We start from the raw sequence: 23,188 nt of genomic DNA, 5'->3' as shown, positions 1-23,188 counted from the left end.
TCCGGAGTTGCGCAATTATCTGTTAATTAGTACCTATGATCTAATAGATAATTGTTGCAATTATCTATTGCTGGCATGAGTAACGGAACACTATTACTTCACTGCCTGCGTTTTTCTGTTTCGTCTGCACAAAGGTACCCAGAACTCACTGCTACTTTTCTTCTGTCTTTCCAGGGCTCGCCCTCTACCTCACTGTCTACTGCACCAGTCATGAGGGGTTCGTTGTGATTCTATAATGAGCCTAGCTTTTAAATACACCTTTCATGGGCGTCACTTGGTGATAGCAAGTTAATTTCTGAGGGCTCCTCAGTCTACATCATGTGGTCGCTTTTTCCAGGTGAAAAAGCGGAGCCGTAAGTGGCAGTACACTAAAGCCCTGGCATGTTGAGATCCAAGAGGAGAGATGTTTGGCCCTCCTTTTCACTCCTGGGAACCATATACCTCAAAACCCACAGAGGATGGGCTATATCTCAGAGAAATCTTGGGAAAGGAGAGCATGAAGAGCATGTTTGCAAATTTATTTCTCCCTGGGCTTCTTCTGCTTCTCCAAGAAAGACGAGTTTGAATATAACTTTGGCAGCAGTACTTCTGGTGTTTTACTCCTACCACATTTAAAACTCCTACGACAAACTGAAAAAAGCAGCTCTTTCCGTTCTACTTTGTAAAGTTGCACGTTTTCCTCATGCAAAACAACAGGGGAATGTAAGCTAGAAACGGAAATGCTGAATGTAAAACAAAACAAAACAAACCTCAGCCCTCCAGGACAAAAGCCAATAACTGCTACAAAGTCCTTTTTAAAATGCTGATTAGGTTTCAAGGTGATACCGCTTTAAATAAGCATAGCTGTGTGTCCATAGGCAGAAGCTGAATAATGACAGGATGAACTTCTGTACTTCATGTTTTGTTACTGTTTTACTGTAGCACACAGGGACTTGTTACCTTTAGGGAAACCACTAACCTCATGGAGGGTTTAAAACATAAGCTAGTTTGTTATACCAAAATGACGGAGAGAACAAAGCATAAAGTGCTTTCAGATTTCTAGCACGCCTTGATTGCTATCCATTAAACTTCAGACACGTTAAACAAAACACAGTAAATAAGAAAACTCCTAGTCCCACAGCTGGCAAATTGTGTGCAGAGGTTGTAATTAGAACTTTTTTTGCCTTGACGTTTTACATTTAAAATTGATTTTAAATCCATTCTATACACACTTTCCATTCCTGAAAAAACAATACGCAAACCTGACAAATGCATTTACATGAGAAATGAAGTCGTCCTTGTCTGATTGGAAGACTAAGGTGACAGCTCCTGGGCTCAGGGATAAGCTCTGATCTTCACCAGTGACAGCTCCTTTTTTAGGATTGAAAGGGAAAATGTTTCAGCAACACATTGAAAACATACTTAAGGGACAAGAAACAAAATCAAGACTGCAGTGAGAAGGAGAACAGAAAAACAATACTGGGGAGAAAGGGAAGGGAAGGGAAGGGAAGGGAAGGGAAGGGAAGGGAAGGGAAGGGAAGGGAAGGGAAGGGAAGGGAAGGGAAGGGAAGGGAAGGGAAGGGAAGGGAAGGGAAGGGAAGGGAAGGGAAGGGAAGGGAAGGGAAGGGAAGGGAAGGGAAGGGAAGGGAAGGGAAGGGAAGGGAAGGGAAGGGAAGGGAAGGGAAGGGAAGGGAAGGGAAGGGAAGGGAAGGGAAGGGAAGGGAAGACCTTGATCTTTATACTGACCAATGAGATAAGCCTTACACATTTTTAAGTTTATTTTTGACAACTGATTGAGGTGTTACCAGGTATTAAGTACGATTCAAGAGCAAATATTAACACTAGAAAGAAGAAATCCGATCCACCACCACTTTTTCAAAATACATCCATTTCTCATTTGGAGATGACGTCTCTCTGACAAGGTAGTAGAAAAACTGTAAATACCGATAGAGCTTCCTCTCCCGATGTTCCATATACATACCGATGCTGTTCCTACACCTACGCTCTGAGCATAAATTTATGTTGACATGAGTATCGGGTGTTACTCCTCTCTTTGTTTGCCTTGAGAGACACACCTCTTGTCCATTGAAAAGTAAATTCAAGATTCCAGATCACTTAAGACAGTTGCTATCCCCCCATTCAGAGTTCTGCAGCAGCACTCTTCAGATGTGTTTAGCAGTCTCTTTAGAAAATGTTATCACTTAGGACCTGCTTCTCAGTAGGTCCATGTTTGGCCTCCGCTTAGCAGAGAGTCAATCCCAGCTTAAGCTTTCGTACAAGAGCCCCTTCACGAAACGGAGTTGAACCCTGACATAACTGAGTTGAACCTTTAACCTTGAAGCTTCCTTAAAGAAGAAAGCAGGACCCAGGCCAGGAAATAGAAATTAATCGTCACTTTACCCTGAAACGCAGTGGGCTATTCTGTGCTGGCAGGATTGCTGCCGGGCTGGCCGACGAGGCGGCGGGCAGCTCCCCGGGGCCACAGGGCCTGGCACAGGGAGCCGCCGGGGGTCTCCAAGGTCCGGGAACAGCGGCAACAGCGGCAACAGCAGGGACAGAGGGGACAGCAGCGACAGCAGCAGCCACCTCAGCCGGGGCCGTCTCCACAACCGCCACAACGGCCTCGGAACGCCGCCGAACTCGGAGCTCCAGCGTGACGCCTTGTGAACCTGGCCGCGCTGCTCATGGCTAAAACCAGAGCGTTTCCTCCGGCGTGTGTTTACTGTCGGTGCCGGATCGGCCCTCACCCCGAGCTCTCCCTGCCGGGAGGGCTTTGGGGTTGGGGTTTCCCTCCCACCGCCGCCGCGGGCAGGCCCCGCGTGCAAGGGGTCCGCACTGGGGAGCAGCATCTCACCCACGGCGAGAGCCTGAGGGCGCGACACGAAAAAGCCCCGACACAAAAAAGCCCCGACATGCGGCCGAGGCGGCGGGGAGACGGCTCTGAGGGAGCTGCCACTTCGCCCCGCCGTCCTCCCCTCCCGGGCCGCCCCGCCGAGCCCCGTGCGCCTCAGGTGCTGCGCTGAGGGGGTGGCTGGCTACTGAGACAGCTGCCCAGGGCACTGCTCATGGCACCGAGCCTGACGGAGGTCAACAAGTGTTGAACAATGCTCTCAGACATTGGGTCTCACTTTGGGGTGGTTCCTGTGTGGAGCCACGAGTTGGACTTGGTGATTATTGGGAGTCCTTTCCACCTTGGGATGTTCTCTGATTCTAGGTCAGCAATCCAGTAGCTGATGAGAAGTGTGGAGTCATTCAAAGGGAAGAGAGAACACAACACTTCTCATTTGCAGAAGCGGCTATTTGTTAACCAAAACGATGATTCTTTTGCTTCTAGAGCAACTAACAGCAGGGATCCGCTTTACAATAGAGGGAAAAGAGTCATTGGCGTGTCATGTGAAGTAAGCTTCAAATCCCAGAGGATGATTTTGTTGGAACTTTATTCAGCTGAAAACACGGAAGCCTTGCTTCTGCTTGTGTTAGTTACAGATCCAGTTTACTTTGGTTGGGAGGGAAGGCATTCCAGGCTAATGTGCTGTACCTGTTCCTTCAGCTCATTGTCCATAAACGGAGGAGCAAACGAAATCAGTTTAATCTCCATTAAATGCAGCAGACAAAGCGGAGTAGAGGGTGATCTAGCACTTAATTTTTCCTGTAAGCAGGAAACCCAGAACTCAACAACAGTTTTCAAATCTTGTCCTGCAGTAAATGACCAGCTGAGTGAAGCTTGCATTTAGAGGATGTGCTCCTACAGTAGATGGAAATAGCTTTTCCTCTTCACAAGTGCAACTGAGTGGTGGACTGGCAGCTATGTGGTTAACTAGTTGTGCCAAAGGGGTTGTGTTGAATGCACAGAAAAATATGCAGGTCCCAACAGTAAAGGGTTGTCTGTAGGCATGACATTGAGTACAGATGTTGTCCGCAGGTTCGTGCAGAGTGCACCACGCCAATAAGCACCCAGAGTCGGAATGCACACAAAGGTCTTTTAATTATATAATTACTTATAGAACTCTGCAGAGTCAGGTACTTGGCCATCTTTCGCAAAGCAAGCACACCTCTGACTGGAATCGTCATCATTTATACACAGGAAACTTGTGAAAACTCTCTCTTTGGCTCCTTTGGATTGGTTATTACAGCTCACCTAACTTATCTCCACTGAGCTTGTGCATTACAGAGGAATACCGGGGGGGAGGGGGAACAGGAGAGGGGACACACACACCGAATCCCACATTAGCATAGATTAGCATTTTGACAGGTGTGATTTTTAATGTGCTAATGACCCTTAATGAGAAAAAGGTTACTATAGGTCAGTCTGGAGCTCGTGTTCTCCTTCCTGTTTTTTCCCTTTTAGCCCTTCTCTTCCTTGCTTCTGCTAGCTCAAGGCTACCTGTCTCTCTCCTTCTTTATTTTCTCAGCTAGAAGACTGCACAAGCTACAGGCCTCCCTATTTGCTTCAACATTTCCTTGTTTTTTTTTTTTTTTTTTTTTTTTTTCCCAGCTCTGGGACGACACAGGTGTGGTTTGATATTTGCCAGTATAGCTAAAACTCACGCCAGTCTGCTCACGCACAATAAGTAGTAAGATTTAAGGACTGGTTTCATCAGCTTCTTCCTTACTAACATCCTTCTTATGTTTTAGATATGCTGTAGTTAAATCAACACTAAGTTACTACTTGTGGAGTAATTGCCTTAAGCGACTAGGCATCATAAGCACACCTCCATTCCAAAAGCACCCCGCCTCCAAGGTGCAACCACCCCTCACTGAGCACGCCCTCGGAATTTCTCACAGTCTGTACCTTTAAACGCAAGTGAGATCATTTCTACCAAGCACAACCAAGATATGCACGACTAGAGTCACTCAAGCTCCACCTTAAAGATAGAAAATAATACCAATTGGTTTAAGAGAAAGGGGATGTTAGGGAAGATACTATCAGGAAGGATTCCTTCTGACATCACTCGACAGGCTGAGCCTCTCACTCCCCCACCCCCACTCCATTGGGACGCCGTGGGGTAAGATCTGAACGCTTGCTTATACCAGGCGTCTCTGTGGAATCTTAGAAATCTCTAGAGTTTTGATGCTTTTTCATGTCTTAATACCTAGGCTGTGTGCCTGTGCATTTCATGCATGCTAGCTTGCTTTTGCAGACAGTGAATTTATCACTGACAATCCAAAGAACCTGTGTACCTGTCGCCGTAAGAAATTGCACTTAATTGCATTCTTCCTAGCTGTGAGAGTTCTCCTTGAACGCGACTAGAGCGAGGCCGTACTGCGTTGTTGGTGAATCCGTGACCGTGATAGTTCAGCACCCTGAATCCGACGGGACCCATGACGGTCAATTGGCTACACCCCTTAACGCGACACTACTAGAGGAAGAAGATGACAGGGCTTGCATGCACTGCATTAGGCTTTGCATGTGAAAACACCCCCAAATAATTTCACGTGCATTTAACGTTTTTAAAGGGAAAAAAACAGGAAGGTGTAGTCTCTCTGTAAGCTACAGCCCTACATAGTTAAGGCATCAGCATTCATTCCTTTGCTTGATAGCAAAGTATGAACATACAGAAGAGTTAAATATTTTCTTTGCATTCTTAAAGGCGATTTTTCAGACTTGGGCTTCAGTTGTTGGAGTTGAAGAGATCAGTAGACATCCTTACTTTTACGTTAAGACCAAAATCTTTATCTAAGATTGTGTTATCTAACGCAACTAAACTCCCACCCCCATGTTTTTTTTGTAACTTCGGAACGATCTTGCTGCAGTCCTACTCCGATGGTCTTTCAGTAACATGCAGACTGCCGTGGCAGATTCTGTTACAGTGCTTTTCTATTGACAGTGTGCATAACACTCAAGGTAAAGCCCCTCATTTCGCAGTGGGGACATAAAGTGTTTCTTTGGACCCTGCTGCTTCTGTTAGTACTCATTTTTTCACAAACTTGTTGAACCTGAGCCGTGCCTGCTGAGCCAACGAATGCTTTGATGACACAGTATTTGTTCAAAGCAGTTTTGCTTCTTGGAGCTACAGAAGCAGCTCTGGCTACGTGATAGGGAATTGTGCTGCATTGGCAAAACCAGACTTAGCTACAGACTTACAACACTTGCTAACTTGATCTATTTCAAATCTCATTTTAACTTTAAAGGACAATCAGTTTTGTGGCTCCTGTCTTACTAATTTGCCTTGTTTTGCATGGAAGGGCAGCCTGTGAATGTTTTGCTTTATTGCATGCTTCAAAAAAAAAAGGCTGAGGAAGAGACTGGAGGAACCTTTTCTATTCTATGGACTTTCCACCGAGAGTGTGGAATTGCAGGCTACTTGGATGAATGTTCGAATATGAGTAAGGGAGCAGACCTCAGCCAAAGGAGGTGGAATCCTTGCTTAATAGTAAGTATCAGTGTGGGGACATCTTTGCTTAACGGGAGCCATTTAAACTCTTCATAGAAACAAAATAAGCTGGACATCTTATGCTTGGAAAGCAGTATGGTTACACAGCTGCTAACATAATGACTTGAGTCTTCTGCTCTGCAACTTCAGGTTTTGTTTTCAAGCAGTGCATACATCAGTTTAAGCTTTGGACAAGGATATTTGCAATGCAAATAGTGATAAACCAGAATCAGCGGTGCTGACGAGTGTAATGGTGAAATGCAGCAAATCAAGTATTCCTGGAGAAATGTGAGATTACAAAACTAGTAAGCCATGAAGCACTTTTGTTGTTGTTGTTGTTTTTTAAATCAATTCTTATATGCTGAAATAGCACCTTCAAGAAAATCTGTTTATCTAGCCAGGTAACGGTGTCTCCCTGTAAACATGAAGGAAATGCCAGGAGCAGCCATAACTCTTTGCTGTCAAAATAAAGAGCAAGTCGAGGCCAACATCATGCCATAGTGCAAAGGCTTGCTAAGAAAGATCATTCTAAGAGGTCTGCAAGAAAAGATGACTTACTTTGTCATAAGTTTGTCAAATAGAATGGATGAGTTAGTAGTCGAGTACTGACTGTGTCCGACTCTACAGCTGCGGCGCAGCTCCAAGTCCCTGTTTTCTCCGTGGACTCGTCTCACAGTTTTTGCACCAGCTCTGCTCCTCAATGTTCTGGTGACTGAAACGCAGAAACAAAGGATTTTGAAACAGTGAAGATGGGATTCTCCTTATTTCACCGTTGCTCTTGTAAAATGTAAACAGACAAACAAAAAAGGCACCCTGAAGTGGATTGATTTTTCTTTACATTTCAGATCAGAAGTTGTTGTCACAACCACTGCATTCCACTTCTTTATCGCTCTGCACGTTTAAACTGTCTACTTAAAACTGGGACCTGTGGGGAAATTTTTAAAGAGACTGAAAGCTAGCCAGACAAAAACAAACGTGCAACTTTTGTTCCATGCAGGAGGGAAATCTACTCCAGTTATTTCTGTCTTGGAAAAGTGAGAACAATCAACACCTTTCTCTAAGGTGTTTTCACTCCATTCATGTCAAACTGTATCTAACAGTGCTCAAAACAAACACTATGACATTGCAAGCCTCTTCCTAAGAGGTGTATGTTTGATTACTCTGTTTATGCATGCAGCACTTCCATTTCCTGCATTAGGATCTAACAGCTCAAGGAGGGAAGAATCGTTTCAAGAGAAACACCCAAACACCAGATAACTCGTGCTTTTTAGAAAAAAGCCTGCCCATTGTTTACCATACAGCACCCTTTGGCACAGGTTTGTTGCTTGCACTGTCATTAAAAGAGACAAGAGGACAAGGGGAAGGGAAGAGCTACACCACTGTGCTGGTAGGATCACAGCTAAGGTTTACTTTTGTGCTTGCCAGCTATAAAACTAAGTTTGAACTTATCAAGTATCGATTTACTTTGCACAATTAGAACAGTTTGCTTTGTGCCTACCAAGCTGCAATTCACACTGCTCCCTCCCCAAGGAATTCATAAAATCTCCTATTTGCACCTACCTCTCTTCACAGAAAAGTCACTGAGGAGTGAATTCAGATGACTACAGAAGGCTTTGGGGCCAAATGAAAGCCATGGAGTGACCAAGTGCCATCCTCTTCAGTAACCAGCGTAAATAGGTATCCCGGGGACTTACAGCCACTTACCTGTGTTATATTCTTTTTTTCGTTCCAATTTTGGCTTTCTCAACTGCCTACATTAAGAAAGAGGACAGGGCAGAGAAGGGAGAAAAGACTTGTTGTATTAGACCCATCAAGGATGGGAAATTTCACCATGTTTACAAGCCAGTGCTCCATGGTATACAAAGAGAAGCCTGTAGGCCTCACGCAGGATCCACATCCCAAGTCTGTTGCGTGCCATATACACGCGGTTCTGTATGTACCCACATTTCCTAGCTTGCTCGTGTTGAATTCTCAAAATTATGAGCAATAGCACCCAAGTGGAAAAGATACATGTCCTGGTTTCAGTTAGGACAGAGTTAGTTCTCCTCCTAGTAGCGGGTAGGTTGCTATGTTTTGGCTTAGAATGTGTGAAAGGATGTTTAGAAGAGTGCTGATACCACCCCGATGTTTCAATTGCTGCAGAGCAGTACTTACAACAAGCCAAGGACCTTTCGGTGTCTCACTGTCCTACTGGCGATCAGAATCGGCGCACAGCAACAGCTGCGAGGGGACAGACTCAGGATGGCCGACCCCAACTGGCCAAAGAATTCTATGCCTTATGGCAACACGCTGCACCATGGATAGGGCGGGGCAGCCGGGCTGCTAGGGGTTACGCTGGGCACTGGTCAGCGGGTAGTGAGCAACTGCATTGTACATCACTTGTTTTGTACACATTACTAGTAGCAGTACTATCATCATCATCATCATCATCATTATTATTTTCCTGTCTTAATAAACTGTCTTTATCTCAACTCGTGGGCTTCACTTTCCCATTTCTCTCCCCCGTTCCAGAGAGGGAGGTGGGAGGGTTGCAGAAGGGCTGTGTGGTGTTTAGCTGCCGGCCGGGCTAAACCACAAGAACACCTCAAAGGGGTTGGGAAAAAAAAAAAAACAGGTTTTTTTAGAAAAGCGGGAGACTTTCACTGAGAAGAGGGACTCTAGTTTTAAGGTACTGGTACGCCATCAGCATGCTCACAGGCCTCTGCTGATTTTAGCCGGAGGTTTATCAGGCCACAACTCACTGCACATGCTTTCTCTCTTGCTTTTCAATCTACAAATCGAACAGAGATTGAACATATAGAAATACAGTACCTTGAAAAGCATCTTCTCTTGACATTTCCCCTCAGTATCGCCATACTTTCTTCAAAGCTGGAGACTGAACACCGCAGGATGCTTTTGCTCATTGATCTTAAACGGTGTCCGTTGAAACATTCAATACTGGGAGAAGAATAATCCTAGGGAAAGAAGGAAACAAGAATATATTTATGTGAACCACGTAGATTCAGATAAAGAAATTCTGCCTCACGCAAGTTTAATTGACCCTCCTGACTTGGTAGTGGGGCAACTAATGGCAGGCAGACACTGAAACGCTGCTGTGCTCAAGAAAAACCTGGAGAGAAAAAAAAAAAAAAAAAAAAAAAAAAGCTTTCAAAACTAAAGCTTCCCTCTCCCCACCATTTTCTTGTGGATAACTTAAGCTTAATATCCTTGGCAAAAAGATATTGCAGCAAAACCTTTCACATAAACTTAGTGTTTCGTGAAAAACAACAACAAAAACTTTAAATTCAATTGGAATTTTTTTCAATAAATTCAATTGGAATTTAAATTCAAAACTTTAAATTCAATTGAATTTAAATTAAAAAAACTAAACTAATTAATTTAAATTAAAAAAAATTAAATTCAATTGACTGTTCAGAGGAACAGTCAAGCTTGACATTATACATCCTAGAATTAAAATCTAGTTTGAGTTTTTCTCCCATCTCCAGACCTTGCTAAAGATGCTTATTAGGAGCTCTGTCAAAAAAAGTGTAAGGCTTGTTATATCAAAGCTTTGAACCCTTCTTACTGCCCTTGACCTTCTTCACATTGCTGCTCCTACAAGGGTGAGTACTATCATTTTTAGTACGGGAGGGAAGCTGTGATATCCTTGAGTGGGGGGTCGTTCTGTTTACAAAATGAAGTTCCAGTGAGAGTACATCAAATGAACCAACTTTCTTTGAACTTTAATTCATCACTATATTGAATGAATGACCTCTGGATTTCTCTCTCCCATTTGGAAGTCAATTTGAAAACAAAATACCTCTGCCATAAAGAGCCAGGCATCAGAGACACCTGTTGCGCCTCAAGAACAGAGAAGGTATGAACGACAAGAGCAGCTGAATAAAATGCAACTTGCCATTAGAAATGGGTGTACTGGCATCTACAGGTGCCGCTGGCACCTCCTCATTTTCATTACTCTCTTCATCTGGTTTCTCGTCTTCAGTAGCAGGGTTCTGCTGTGGTGACTTGGAGCTGTCGCATGGAGCACACGCTGCAGAGGTGCGACCTTGCAAGAAAGAATAGATACCAAAGATCTTCGTCGTGCATTTTTAGTTACAAATGCAGAGACAAGTCTTCAAATCCTTAGCGTTAAAGCACGTACCTCTTTTCTCACGAGATTCTTTAATTTGTTCACAAAGTCGTCCAAACTCTGTATCCGTTTCGTTCCTCACCATTGAATATGCAGTGTCTTGCAAAACATAGGTGCTGTGACGATCTGAAATTTTACAGACTTTAACTGAATGTTGTCTACCAACCAATGAAACTGTTTTGATCACAGAAAAAAATTGCTTTCTTCATAGGTTGGTTCCGAAAGGTTCTCTCAGTGAATATTTTCAGCATAACATCGAAGTTAATTAAAACAAAAGCACTAGTTCCTTGGGAACACTTATATCACAATTCCATGCCCAAGTAGCAAAATGATAAAATATTTACAGTCTGGACGTCCAAAATCATCTAATCCATCCGAAGTCTATTGTCCGCACACAGCATTTCTCCATCTATACGTTTGACAGATTTTTTAAACTAGGGCTAAAAAGCACATCCTCACCTGTAGATCTTTGATCCGGGTAGTACTCTAAGGCATTGTTACAGATTAGATTGATGTCCTTCAGCTAGTCTCCTGCAGCGAGGTACTGGCACGAGTCAATTTGAGTCAGAACTGTTGAAAGATCCATCGGCTCTTTAATCCTTGTGGCATAGTCAGGTACCTGCAGATCAAATACAAGCATTCAGAGGTTTTCATAACCTTGCACACTGTCTACTAAAATTATTCTGAAAACTTTAAATAAACGACTTCCTAAAAACCCTGAACATTTGCGATGCATCAGAAGACGCTGAAATTAACCAGTTTGCTTCTCAAAAATGGAAGGGCTTTTTCATTTTTCATTAGAGCGGCCACGAGAGGACAACAAGAAGTAGGGAGGTCAGAAGCACGTGCATGGTAGAGAAGAAACACTGAGGGTGGGAGATTCATTTCACTTTGCTTCAGAAAATCACAACAGTGAAAGCTGAGCAAGCCATCCGGCATTCTCTTCGTTGTCGACATTGAGGAAAAGGTGCATGAATTGCACCTGTGAAGTACCTATTGCAGGCATCTACTTTAGAATGAGATAACTGGGCCCTGAGGTGCTCATTTCTTCCCTCAGACCAGAAGAGGAGACTAATGACCAGTTCAGATGAGGACATATGTATCTGTCTAGATTTTTCACAGCTCAAGAACCTAGGAGAAAAGGGGAAGAAAAGCCAGTGGATGCCCACAAGAAGAGGACTTTGCTGATCCGCAGGTATATTCAAGTTACATCTGTCTTTGAAATATACGCCCCTAGTTTAGGCTTATCTCATAAATTAAGGAGAAAAAGGCATCTAAGCAGCCAATTGGAGGAAAAAGAAAACACACTGCACTTATGGTTGATTCCTATTGAGGAGTTCCAGATGAAACAGAGAACAGGATCTCAAAACTTATTTTTACAAACTGCTGCTCTTATTCCTGTTCCCACAGGAACTGACAGTCCAATAAAGGGCTTCAGACTTCATTAAAGTAGTCCTGTAAATACTGTTTGTAATTATAAGGAAAGATCTCTGTGCTTTTCAGTGCTGTGACACGCCTACATATCAAAGCCTTTTCACGAGCAAACTGTGTTGGCATTTGGACTGGCTTTTTAGAATGAAACCAGGGCTTTCAGCGAATAATCCCATAAGACACATTTGAGAGTCAGCAGAAGTAAAAGCACTGCCTCTGCTTCTTGCAAAATCCTTACAGTGCAGCCCTAAAAACAAAGTTGAACCTCACCCAAAACGCTGAGAAATACGAACACTGAGAAGTTACAGACACACACAGATCAGCACTACTTTACCTTCTGTGGGTCAACGGGCTTTGCAAATTCCCTGAAATGTCTGTCAGTGGCAAGTCTGTGAGTAACGTCCCTCAAGAAAATTCTAAGGTCACGCAAGGTATCCTCCTCTTCCTCCTCCAACATCCCTACTTTTGTGGGGATCACTCTTGTGGCTTCTGAGGCTCAGCTGGTGGTGCTACAGGCACGACTTCCAATGTCCAATCAACTTCAATTCATCAGGAAAAATTAGCCAATTTACAGTACTCAAATACAAGCATATGACAAATTACTGACAGAAAATGACCACCAAAGCAAAGCCCAAAGAGCTAGTAACTTCGATAGGAAAGTTTTAGATGTACTTCTCATATCCTCCTCACCTCTTTTCTTTACAGGAGGCTTAGCCACTTCATTTAGAATTAGGTCCTCAAAAAAAGATGCTCTCTCTGCCCTACCAGGCAACTCAATATTGCACACTTCTCCAAATTCCTTATTAAATAATTTTTGGATCTAAAGCAGAAGGACGAGAGACATTTCAGATTTAAGGCCACAAAAAACTCATCTTCTATTCCAAAAAGACGAGTACCTTTTCAAATTAAGAATAACCTGAAGAACACAAACTGAAAAAAGTTATCTTCCTGGCCTTAAAACGCTACATTTTCACAGGCTGGCACGGCAAATTCAAATATCACCTTTAAGAATCACCTATAGAATTAATGCTCGGTGAAGGGATTGTACGCTACACTGATAAAGTAATGGCTTTCACCACATCCAACACCGCCTCCTTTGTATTTACTTGCCTTGCTGCAGCCTTTACTTAGAACCTTTATGGCTATAGAGGGAAGAGAAAGGCTTCAGCAGACAAGTGAGGGCTTTTTGCTGAGTTTTTATTTCTCTCCCAAAAGGTGTCTGAAGTAGCTAGTACCTCTACGTCTTCCTCCATTTTCAAGTTCTAGTATTAAAAGGTAGGTAAGGAATTTCACTACTTATTTTAGAAGGAATTTACAGCCTGTACAAAAACTTCTGTGGGAACTCAAGCACTTTCAAAGCAGTTGATAATAAACACGTCTAGGTAAGACCCGTTCTCTTCCCCCAATGACTGAAACCAAATCATCAGAATGACAACAGCGTGGTCCTGTTTTGGGCACCTTCCCTTAATGTAAACTCTCAGAAGTCAATGAAGTTCTGCACGTACTTTTACTACACTTTATTTAGGACTACAACTAGAATTCGATTCCAAAGTTACTTTAGCAGAAATTGGAACTCAGCTTTCCAGCTTGGAAAGCTTTGGCCTATATGAAGAAAGAAACTGATTTATTTATTTTTTTTTTTAATCAAAGTGTTTCAATTCTCTACTAAATTGCATTATTAGCAGTTTACCCAACATAGCATGGAATGGCAGACTGTCAGAAGAAATCTCTTCAGTAAGAACATCCTCTTGTCATTTCAAGCACTTCATATTCTTGACTGAACCACTTTGTAGCCACCAGAATTATTGTATTAATTTATTATTTGCATGTGTGAGAAGGGGGTGAAAGTCACTTGCTTGATTCAGAAAAAACCTGAAGCAGATGCTTTCACAGTATTCTTTTTCTCTAAGCAAATTTTAAGTGATTTGTTAGGGTGCCTGAGTAATAACAGCATGCATTTAAGAAAGCACAGCATTTTGATGCTGAAAGCATATATAAATTACAAGACACTGAAGAAATAGTAAGAAAAGTATTGACAAATACCTCTTCTGGGAGATCTGAGTGACGTACATCAGACGGAGCAAGCAGCAAAACTGGCGAAAATGCTGGAATGTTACGTAGTAGAGTTAGAAAAGTAAGTTTCAAGGCAGGTCCAGCGTTGTCCCACCATAAATGGATATCTGGGACATAAATTGTGCTTGGTGCTGTCTTCTGAGCATTTCGGATCAGCTAGTGAAAAGGAAAGCTTGCGTAAGAAAACTAAAACACGTACAAGAACCTCTTAATACATAGCTACATAGCCATCTGACTGCCCCATGAAATGAAACTGCGTGAACAGAGTGGCAAGCATCCTTTCACATAAGGAATTTCTCTGTGCACCCTTTCAGATTATCAGTATTCGGAGAACTCTAGTCAGAAGATGGGAAGGATATATTCAGGCAGTGGCTAGACACCGTAACTATATGGCCACAGCCACAATCATCGCATAACAAAGAAAGGAAATGTCCCTCTTAAGGGACACATCAGTATTCAGTCGTGTAACATGTCTGTCCTTACTTGTATGGCTCTCAAATGTTTCCACTAAAGGTAAAAATATTTTAAGGTAGTGATGCCAAACAAGAAAATGGATTTCCTGCCTAAAAGTAAAAACACCAAATCTGTTCATTTTTTCTAGTTAAAACCACATCACCGTGCAAATGAAGTGTTTTCTGAATGTTAATGCTTTTATTGCACATACTGCAACAGCACAAGTTGTGTATGTCCGTGCGAAAACAAAATAAACAGAAGCCCCAAACCTTGGTTGCCTTACTAATATAATTTAGAAGAAGGCTACAAAAAGTAGCCGACATGCAGTCTGATACAGAGCCATCTACTGGGAGCACACAGTCTTAGGAGGCAATGAGAACTACTTTCTGGATCCCAGTGACATGAGCAGCATTTCTTTCCACAAAGAGATGTTTATTAGCAACACCGCCCAGCTTCCTGAGCTGCTAGCAACAGCCTCACTGTAAAACTGGGTATGGAAAATGTCGACATGTACAACATCCAGATTGTTTGTGGTGCTGTCTAAAAGAAAAGGGCATTTTCAGACAGAAGCAAACATCCCAGCACATTAAAACAAGGCCACCTCCATTACCAATGAATTTTGCTCACCTTACTTGCAACTCCATTGATCCTTTACATACAGTCAGTGAATCCGATGAGAAGAAAAAGAAAAAAGGTACCTGTCCACAGATTTCTTCTGGCGATGCAACGTTTGTAAGCAGAACAGAAAGGTCCAGGGTGTGAACGGGAAATTTCTCCAAAGCGTGCAACACCGCGGGTGCCACGTAAGAAACCTGGCCGTACCCTTCTTTTTTACTATTAGCAGACGGGGCTGGCATGATGTTGGTTCACAGAAAGCACTCCTAGAACAGGAGTTAAGAAAACAAGTTTATAAATGAGGTGCTGAATAGACACACAGATGTTCCAAGTAATTTTCCTATAGACTTTCTTTTCCCTCCCCAAATAATCCAAATGGCAGCGGTACATTAAATACATGTAAGATTTCCAGTTAAGTTATTCAGTCATTCCAATTGTTTCACCTTCTTCCCTTGTGTTTCCTATTCTTTACTAAACCAAGACTGCAAATTAATATCCCTGCAATCTTGCTTTACTTTATTATAAATTTATTATTTATTATATATTTATTATTTACTTTATTATAAATTTATTTTTATTTAAAAATAAATTGGTGAGGAGCATTTGTTTCCCCACTACAATCAGGCTGTACCTCTGCTGGCTTAAATCAAAGATGCTAGAGACTTAGCCTTGCTCTAAAGCACAGAAAATCTTCTGGACAGCACAGCAATAGAAACTGAGAAAAATAACTGATCCAGCTGTGACAACATGATCTAACTTTCCAACTGTGGGCTTGCATGACTTCCATACTAAAATATCACAAGATTAACACAACTCGGTGGCTTAACAAATAAAGACACCATTCAATTTTCTCTCAAGGTGTTTTAACAAGCCCTTTCTCAGTTTTCTTTCTGCTACATAATTCACTACTGGTTTAACAATCCTGGAAAACAGAAGGGCAAAAGGTGGCAACACAAACCCATAAAGTTGGGCTATTTTTAGCTAAAAGGACAGACTGCACATTTATGTGGTCTTGAGTCTTTCAAAGAATGCCATGGATTAAGTCAACGTGTTCTGGTAGTCTACGGATCACTTTGGCTTACGAAGAGAAGCCTGGGCTTTTCAATTTGGTCATTCAGAGCAACTTCATTACAACTTTAGTCCCTCCACCCTTTCTTCTTGTGAATACCAAGCACCCCTTCAACACACAAACTTGATGTTGCCCCTTCGTCTACCACCCCTCGCACTTTTAACAGCTGGAACTGTTTACAAAGACTCAGCAGACCTGAGAATTTAAACGTAACAGGGATCTATCTTTCTTTACCTGCTGAAACAGAGGCAATTTTTCTCTGGTCCGTCAGGCATTCCATCTTTTAATTCATCTCCAGAAACCAAGGATGCATCGTCATCACTGTCAAACATATCATCTTGTAAAATAGGATTGAAATGGTCTGAAAGGCAAAAGAGGTTTGTTAACTTTCCTGAATAGCCTTTGTCTCTTTCTCTTCCATTAATACAGCTTCTAAATCAGTGCCAAAACCCTTTCTTCATTTGAGAGCACACACTGAAAGCTATTTCCTAGAGTTCAGCCCACCACAGATCTAAGGAGATGGAACAAGGCCCTACAAAGCTGTACTAAGTCCCACTGATGTGTACGTATAAGGTACGCTACTCTTGGTGATTTTTTTCTCCCCCTTAGAATAAAGCAGATTACGAACAATTTCTGCAGTTGCTAAATAGCTAAAATAAAACAAAAACAAACAAGACCATTTCTTTCTGGAGGAGGTTCCCACAATGAAAGCATGGGGATAAAGGATGTGATGGCCACAGAATTCCATTCATCTAGTAAATATCAATGCTAATTGATCTCACGTGTATAGTACGATCCACAAACATTTAAATTAGGAGACTGGTTAAAAATGATGATAGCTAAAACAATATTTAGCTTAGACCAGTTATACTTGTATCCTGGTCCTGACATTCTTCAGAAAGGAATTAGAAACATTGACCTAGAAATGCTTCCCCTCCAAAGATCTGAGTTTTGATTTTTGAAAGAAAAATAGGTGCCTTATACTTCAAACCTCAAGTCAACCTCTACAAATGCTAATTATCTTAGCTGCCCTCAGAAGCAGGATGCTTCAGTAGAGAACGCATCGTCCTTTACTGTGTTTTGAGTCATTCAGAGCTTCCATTTGGCATTTCAGTTTCGAATCCACAATAAAACCTATGCGTTGTATTCCAGACTTGCCCAAAAAAAAGACATGCACATGGAAATAATAAAATTCTACCACCATTATGTCTGAAAGGTTTAAGTTGATTGCACAAACCGCAAGTTTTTGCTTTAGCAGAATTATAAAGAAGTGGATGCTGTGGTTATACCTTGCTGTCGGTCCTTCTTTAGCGCAAGCTGTGCATGCGGGAAGATCTTCTGCACAACTTGTAAAATATTCTCTACTGATCTTTGAAAAAGTGGCTTGAAAATGGGTGATAGTGCTTATACGGGTGAAGCCTTGATCCGGTTTGAAGCTGGAACAACCTTCTTCATAGCCATGAAAAAGTCCTTTGCTTTTATTTTAATAGAATTAACGTCTAGTAGCAACTTCTCCCTACTTGCATAAATCTGAGGATAGCATCGGCGTAGAGAGCACAGCACAGCTTCAGTACAGAGGGATTTGATATCTGCACCACAGTATCCTAACAAACAAAAATCAAACGTTACATCGGTCAAGGCCCAGGTTTACAACATGCAACATTTAAAGAATTTGTAATGCCAAAACCAAACAGCTTAACAGGGAATTCAAAGTGCTACCGCTCTGCAGGGGTGTTTCATGTTGCTCACTGCCTGATATCCTGCGCTTATGCAGCTGAAGCAGACTCCTCATCAAAAACTATACTCTTGAGGAAGATGCCCCAGAACCATTTAATGTTCTCAGACAACAAGAGGAACGATAACAAAGAGTAAATAGATGAAAGCATCTCACTCAGATTGCTATGAAGGTGTGCCAGCTGCCTCGTTGACTAGTTGTGCAGCAAGGCACAAGAGCATGGGTACTGCCTGGTACAAGCTAAGGTTCTTTACAACTTGGTCACAAGCAAGAATCCGTTTCTGTTTCAGTCTTACCAATGCATTTCTCAGCTAGTTCATCAAGCAACATGTCCGGTGGCTGAGGGGTCCAGTCACAAGTATGAATCTTGAAAATTTCTTTTCCAACCCTGAAGCAAAATCATTGCATTTTAGCTTGTCCCAAGTTTTCCTTAAAAATACCAACAAGAAACAAACAAACCAAAAGGCAAACAAACAGACAAAAAAAACAGTCCTCCCTCAAAACCCCTCATCTACTAATACACTTTTCTTACTTGCTCAACTTTCAAGTATTTTACAGTTATTTAATATACACTCTGCATTGTCAACCAGGAAATTGAATATTTCTTATTTGTTATACTGAACTTTTTCTAGGAACCTACAGTGAAAGAAAAGGCATTTATAGCTTCAATAACAAGTTTCCAAACTACGAGACCTAAGGACCCAGAGGAAAATACTGTAATGAAAAATTTATCCAGAAACATTTCTTTGCTGTCCAAAAAACTTCTCTAAAACTTAGCAAGCTTTCATTGGGACAGTCTCATTACTTCATCACATTTGCTTTCCAGCCAGTAAATTCACAGAAAGCACTTCTGGCACAATGCTTCCAATTGCTACAATTACTATAAAGAAGAAAAGAATTATGACTCAAACTACTACCACTGATCCGGGGCACAATCAAATGCAAACACGTCCACTATTCACTCATAAGGGAAGGATTGAGACCAAAAACACAACTTCATGATGAAAGCGCCCAAGTGGACTAAATAATTAAGCAAACAGGTACAACTTTGGGAATTAAAGGTTTGATTATAGAACTAACTACTTGGTGGTATCATCCTGACCATATATATCCAGTACCAGATTTGCCCTCCATGGAACAACGCAGTGTCTCCACGTGTCACTCTTTTGTTCAAGTTGTCAATTACTTTTTTTTCCTATAAAGTTGGACTTTGCCATGGTAGCACTAACGTTGAATTTAAGTTCTCACCTCTTAATTTGGCAAGTTGAAGAGGAACTGTCTGCCAAAGCGTCCTGGTCTTCGTAAAGCAGGATCTATAGAATCCAGTCTGTTGGTAGCTCCGATTACCACGATCTCCCCTCTGTTATCTATGCCATCCATAAGCGTCTGAAGAGTTGAAACAATGGAACTAATAGAAAAATATAATTTTTACTTACTGGTTCAGTAAATTTTGATACATTCCACATGACTTTTTTGATGCCGGAATAACCTTCTTCCTAGTGGTCATTCAAAACTGGGAAAAAAATAGTCTACCAAGTCGGGGTTTTTTTGATTTGATAATAAATCTGCAGACTGTTAAGTCATCAAGCACTTCAAGACTGTTTGAAATAATCTCTACGTTAATATAAAAGGAGTACTGCACACTTCTGCTCAGGAAGAAAATCACGGAAAATGTCAACTTTGATTTTAGATGTTGAATTTGTTGCAGTGAGATCTTCCTCATCGCACGATTCTATTTGGATTTAAACCATATTATCTATGGAGAGACCAAGATTAGGACAAGAACAGCACAGAGTTCAGCATGAAGCCAATCAGGAGCTCAAGTTTGTATTCTTTGTATTCAACTTTACCCTTCTCTTGCTGGAAGGACCTGCTTTTTGACTCTCCTTCTCTTCACTAGGAGCATGTTCCCTCTTGCATTCGTAATGCTCTTTCTCAGTGGTTTTAGTCTTGTCCTTTGTATCTTGGCATCTCTCTGTAACAGCTGAGGAGGAAAGGTTTTTAGAGCTACATTCAGTGTCAGACTTGAGAGAGGAAGTTTGCCGCAATTTCTCACCAGGCTCACAAGACTCTTTGCCGGACAAAACGGTTTCTTTTGAAATGAGGTCACGTTGTTTTGATCTTCTTGGTTTCTCCTTGTCTCCACGGTCATCACATTGGTACTGGGCGAGGTATTCATCATTCCCAGGAGATTTCGGAGGGTCCACGACACTGCACAAAATAAAATCACATTTCTCACTTCTGCTGAAGGACGTGAATATTAAGAGTAAAACCTTCCAACGTCGAACAAACAAACAAAAACCTCCGAACTACAGGAACCCTCGCAAAGATATGCCATTTAGAAACCTCTCCTGTGATTAGGACACCTTCTTCAGCTCCCAGAGAAAGTGTTTTTTCCCCTCTTGCTTCTGAAGCCATTGCACTAAAAAAGCAAACGCATCTGTCTCCCTCCACATGCTGCTCTGAATAAGAGCCAGAATATTCAAAGCCACTCTATTTGTTCTCCCCACATAGCCGAAAAAACACCAGTTGAAAGAGTTTTCTACCTCTCTCCACGAATTTACATCCACATATCCTATGACTGCAAAAATAGAAGGCGGGGCTCAGGAGAAACAGCCAGTGCTGGAAATGAAAAAAAGCAGCCTGTTTCTTCAGAGTCTTAAGCCTATGCTACTAGGAACAAAACAAAACAAAACAAAACAAAACAAAACAAAACAAAACAAGAGGAGAGGAGAACAACAGCGGGAAATTTACCTATTCTCCAGGTGTTCAATTGCAAAGCCTCCTCTGGAGGATCAACAGTTGTGAATTCAGTGTGCTTACGAGAAATCAGATCTACATCTGAACCACAACTACTTCAGTAGTATCACGAACTTCTGTTACTCTGAAGAAGCAGTCAGCACCGTTTCTATGTTAGGAAAGAGCTGAACAGAGTCTGTTATTCACATCAAGTAGTCAGGCAGGTTTCTTTAGGAAGGCTGGGTTTCACTAGAACATTACTAGCCTGTAAGCCTCATGGCATCACCTTCCACCTTGACTGCTGAACCTCCTTGCTCCCTACTATCTTCTTTGCCAAGATACAGCTGTCCACATTTACTTTTCCTACTTGGCTGGACTGAATTTAAGAAGATCTTGCATCTAAGAAAGGGAACAAAAGCTGCTGCCCAGCAGCGTCTGGCTCAGGGAGGAGTGAGAAAGCTCTGTGCAGTCCACAAGGTCCGTGCAGCAGGAGGCAGGAGGTGCTCCAGGCTCACAGCAGCAGTTCCCCTGCGGCCTGTGCAGGGAGAGGCCCCTGGTGGAGCAGGCTGTGCCCCTGGTGGAGCAGGCTGTCCCCCTGCAGCCCATGGGTCCCCCGTGGAGCAGATCTCCACGCTGCAGCCCCCCTGCGGGTGGAGGAGCCCCCGGTGGAGCAGGTGGCTGTGGCCTGGAGGAGGCCGCGGCCTGTGGAGAGCCCCCGCAGGAGCAGGCCCCGGGCTGGACTGGAACAGGCTGTGCTGAGCCTGCTTTGCCCGTGACGCTCCTTGTGGAGTGATCTCCCTGTCCTTCTGGCAGCCCTTGAGCCCTTGCCAGCCTCTTTTCTCCCCTTGGCGTTGGAGGAGGGGCAGGGAGAGAGCGCTTGTGCTGGAGCTCAGCTGCCCAGCTGAGGAAAACCACCACGGCTCTGTCTTGCCGCTGCTGCAGCACGCTGGTAGCAGCCAGCACCGTCTGTTCTTCGAGCCTCAGCAAGCCCACAGCATCTTCCCAGAAGGGATCCCTTTCCTTCACGCCTGACAGGCGCCGCCTCCAGAGGCTGAGGGCTTGTGCCCCGTTTGCAAGCGCTTTCTCAGTGCCCCCTTCCCCAGAGACGGATCCCAGCTGCTTGGCTTCACTGCCCTCTGCTGCCAGGCTCCCGCAGCTGCTATCCCAGCAGCGCAGCGAACATGCGGATAGAAGGCTGCATCATCGTGAGTATCCGCACGTTCCCATGTTACATCTTTCATTTTGCCTCATTCACAATCGTGTTTTTTGGTCAAGAAAAGTTATCACAAGGAAAAAAAGAATTGTACTTCTCTAATAAGTAGTCTTTGTTGTCCGGCCAGTATCAGTAAAAATCCCTGCTCGCCGGTAACTAGAGCCCTTCATAGACCAGCGGGGGGCAGGGGAAAGGCCTCCTGCCCGGCCGGGCTCCCCTCTGCTGCCCTGAGGGGGAGCAGGCCGTGTCGCGGGCCCTGTGGGTCGGGGTGCCCTTAGGGGAGGGGGGGGGGTGAAGGGCGCAGGGCCTGGAGGCAGGGCTGGGGGCTGGGGTGTTCCCTCCCCCTGTACCAGCCCCTTCTGGGCCCTGTGAGACGCGGAGCTGCTGCCCGGGGTTAGGCCCAAGGTCTCCTGTCAGGCCCGGGGCCGCCCTTCCCCTCGCCCTGCCCTTCCCTCCCGCTCCTGAACCCTTCGTCAGGCCTTGCTGGGCCCTCTGTCCGGCTGTCTGTCTGTCCGTGCATCTGACCCTCTGGCCATCTGTCCCACCACCCTGCCCCGTCCCTGCCCTCTCCCTAAGGAAGCAAAGAGTCCCCGGGCTGCCTTCATGGGGGGGGTAGGGGGGAGAGGGGAGGTTCTGCTGAGAAAAAAATGAAAGATTTCCCCCTTAACGGGCGCCTTGCGAGTTCTTTCGAGTTCCAACCTTCTGCCTTCCTTCCGTAGCAGTGCCTCCAAGGGGTGCGCTGTAAGGCAGCCCTCATCTGGCGCGTTGCTCCTCCGTTCCCCCAAGGAACTGCCTTCAGGATCTGACTAACTCTGGATGCACCCGGTTGTCGCCTTAATTTCTCCTTTAGCTTGCTGAAAACAAGCCGGTTGGGTGACCTTTTGCGTTTCTCGCTTAAAATTTGGATCGAGGAGGTCTGTGTTTCCTTACGCTGATGTCCACGCTGAAGGTGCAGAAGGGTTCCGTGCTGTTGCTTGGGTCAGCCTTGTTGCCAGGTTTGGAATGTTTAGCCTACCGGTGCTTCGGTGCTGTTGGGCTGCACTCAGAGTGTGAGCTCTGGGCGTTATTTCTCAAATACTGCGTTATTTGAGCGTACAGACCCGAGATACTCTGCGGAGAGGTGATTTAAGGCACGTCAGAACCACCGCTGCGGCGTGTGCCAGCGTCGGACGCCCGTTCGAGTGATCGGGCGGAGCAGGTGAATTGAATTTGGTGCTGGGTGGCGAGGTGATGTTGGGGGAAGAGCTAGGCTAAGGAGAGCTTCCTCTTGCTCTGCCCCTTCCCATCTCAAATGGCCGCTTCCTGGGGAGATGGGTTCGTTGGGAGGTTAACTACAACGTTACAGTGAGGATGAGGAATCACCTTTAGTCCCGTAGGT

At 43.7% G+C, this 23,188-nt stretch overlaps 1 pseudogene across 1 annotated transcript; it reads right to left on the bottom strand.

Moving 5' to 3' along the window:
* Positions 1-2,829: 2,829 nt before the first annotated feature.
* LOC309891703 (ATPase family AAA domain-containing protein 2-like) lies at positions 2,830-22,346 on the bottom strand (annotated as a pseudogene). The gene is made up of 5 exons: positions 22,336-22,346; positions 19,107-19,266; positions 18,155-18,246; positions 17,413-17,727; positions 2,830-2,846 (listed from the first exon to the last, which is right to left on the bottom strand). The product of its transcript is annotated as an ATPase family AAA domain-containing protein 2-like (transcript).
* Positions 22,347-23,188: the final 842 nt, after the last annotated feature.

The sequence above is a fragment of the Aythya marila genome, assembly GCF_965140915.1.
Source record: "Aythya marila genome assembly, contig: HAP1_HAP1_SCAFFOLD_165, whole genome shotgun sequence".
Taxonomy (NCBI): domain Eukaryota; kingdom Metazoa; phylum Chordata; class Aves; order Anseriformes; family Anatidae; genus Aythya; species Aythya marila.
The sequence above is the reverse complement of the archived record's forward strand: the minus strand, read 5'-3'. Positions and strand labels throughout refer to the sequence as shown.